Below are 2,770 nucleotides of genomic sequence, written 5' to 3' on the forward strand. Positions count from 1 at the left end.
TGGCCCAGCCCGCCAGGGGGCTTGCCCTGGTGAGCCATGTGCCAAAGGTTGCCAATCCCTGGACTAGAGTGTCAATCAGTAGCAAAGGTGGTGGTAATTTTTGAGACATGGAATCCATTCAACAAGAATTGAACTGAGACCAACAGCTCATTTTGCACAAGCAACTAAAGACTCATCAGATGAGAACTTTTGATCATTACTGACCAGAGGTGCATTTGATCCAGCAAGCAACAAGACCATCATCCATACAGTTCCTCTTCTTTGTGCCTTTAGTAAGCTGTCCAGGGATTGCACAAGCTCTCACTATCCTAAGAGCAGCATTATGCCTTTGCAGATTTCTGTGTTTGTGGATCTATTCATAAATTAGTTTTGTTTAAAATGTCCAGCTGCAGAGACTTGGCAAGAAGATTGCCACATACCACAAGCACTAACTCAGTTGTCACTCTGAGTATGGGGCTTTTACGCAGAGTGACATTTCTTCTGATTGATGATGTACCTAAATATGGTGTCTATGTAACAAATGCATACAAGTGAGTAAGCATGGTCCATTCCCAAACAAAAATCATGCCCAGGAGGAAAAAAAATCAACGAACACATTAGGGAGGTGAAAGGTCAGATGAAGAAACTTTTCCCATTAACCCTTTAAGTGCTGGTAGGCTGAAAACAGAAGTGACTTGGTCTAAAATGCATGGAGAGTTAGAGGCCTGATTCTCCCCTGCCTTGCACCAAGTGGTGTGTTGTGTTAACGCTAGTATAAGAGAGTGGAGAATTCTGATTTGGTAGCATTCTACACTCCCTTTCCACAGGTGTGATAGCCACAGGGGCAAGGCAGGGCACAATTGGGCTCTTGGCTTTCAAAGGATTGTTGTGAGTTAGCTCTATCTTTATTTTGTTATATTCACTCCCACAGCTGCATGTGGCTCTCAGAGTATTTCTTTCTGCAAACCACTTTATGAGGCTCCCACCTGCCCTCCTAAAACCCCCACACACCTCAATGATGGAGAGAGACCCGTTCTTTTTCTCTCTTTGCACCAAAGTATGCTCTCTCTCATTCTCATGCCCAGAGGCCTGGAGCTGTACTCCCTCCCACAAAGCCCCTGGTGGCAGAGTGAACAGTTTATCAGAGGGGCTTGACTTGATCATAAGGGAGCAATGTTCTCTCTCTCTCTTTCTCAGAAACAAACCCTCCTCACAGGCTAAGCAGCAGAGCACCAACAAGCCCTCTGAAGAACTAGTGGTCCACAGGCCATAATTCTGGAAGCCCTGGAAGGAAGAAACAGACTCTCTCTCTGTTCTAGTCCCACACCATTTTTTGTATTTTCAATTACAGACTGTTCTCTCCACCTCGCTGCACACAGACAACACCCAGGAGTATCCTGTTCAGGGCCACTTCCTTACCCTGGGTCACTACTGGATGTAGCTTCTGCAAGGAAGCTAAGCGGCGAGTGAGTCGGCCAGGACAGAGCACATTTGGGAACCATTCCCAGCATATGGAGGCTTCGTTCTGCGGCAAACTAGGGCAGTTCCCAAAGCAAGTGGAAAATGGGCTTCAACTCCCTGCGGTCTCGCTGTGGTTTGCTTGCCTGGCAATATTATTTCTGAATAGCATTCAGGAGCTACGTGTTTCTTGTTCTGTTTTGTAAATCCAATAACTAAACCTGCCCCACTTCTGGGTGGTCCTTGCAGAATACCAGCAAACCACTCCAAGGCCATGTGATATAATAATCATAATAAACACTGGGTTTGCTTTGACAAGACACCTCAAAATCAGCTTTTCAAGAAACGGGATGTTTCTACCAGTCTGTTCACTCCCTTCGTTTTTCTTTCCTATTGCCTTCTCTCACCCGCTGCCCTTGTTCTGCATGCTATACCTTTCATTAACTGGTAAACCAGAGTTACTGGCCTGGAAAATGAGCTTCACTGATGCATTGACACTTGACTTATTATAAGATTTAGAGGCAGAGTGCTATGCAAAATGCCTTCCAGGTTTAAGAAGTCAGATCTGGACTGCAAACAGGCTGACAGGATTCAAGACCAAGAGAAAGAAGGGTATGATGCTAAAAGCTGGCTGTTATAACCCACATGTAGGCATGGTTTCCTTCTGTTTTTCTAAACATTCTGTGGGTAGCGCTAACGTTCAAGGACTAATACTCTGAATAGAGCCAGCTATAGCGCTGCCAGGAGCTGAGCCTGCCCGCACACCCACAGCTCTGCCAATGCACCTCAGTCTTGACCTGCAACACCCACTGCCATTCCATTCCAGAGTCCCCCCACACACAGTGCTTGCCAATGTGCTTCAGCTGGGAGCTGCCACATCTACTTGTCCAGGACCCCTTCTCACTCAACTATGTCACTGCACTTCCATGCTAATTCATAGCACCCCTGCTGTCCTACACTTAGAACTCTCTTTTGCCAACTCTGCACACTGTTCTGAATTGTGTGGTGCTTTTGTCAGAGAGACAAATTTCCGCAAAGGGCTAGGATGACACCATCAAACTCCTTTCACTTCTGAACGAAGCAAGATTTGAACATAGATCTGAAGGTTGCTTATGTATCAATACACACTTCTCCCTCGCTTCTTGCAGAATCGCAGAGGTTAGCGATGGAAAAGACTGATTAGATCATCCAGTCCATCTCCTTACAGATTGCCCATAAACATGTTAAATTAAAGTAAAAATTATTAAAGCATATCCCTAATAGCTCCCAGTCCTCTGCAGTAACCACTAATAATAAGTTACATTTACATAACATCTTTCCACACAAAGCATTT

Source organism: Gopherus flavomarginatus, chromosome 11 (assembly GCF_025201925.1).
Source record: "Gopherus flavomarginatus isolate rGopFla2 chromosome 11, rGopFla2.mat.asm, whole genome shotgun sequence".
NCBI classification, from domain to species: domain Eukaryota; kingdom Metazoa; phylum Chordata; order Testudines; family Testudinidae; genus Gopherus; species Gopherus flavomarginatus.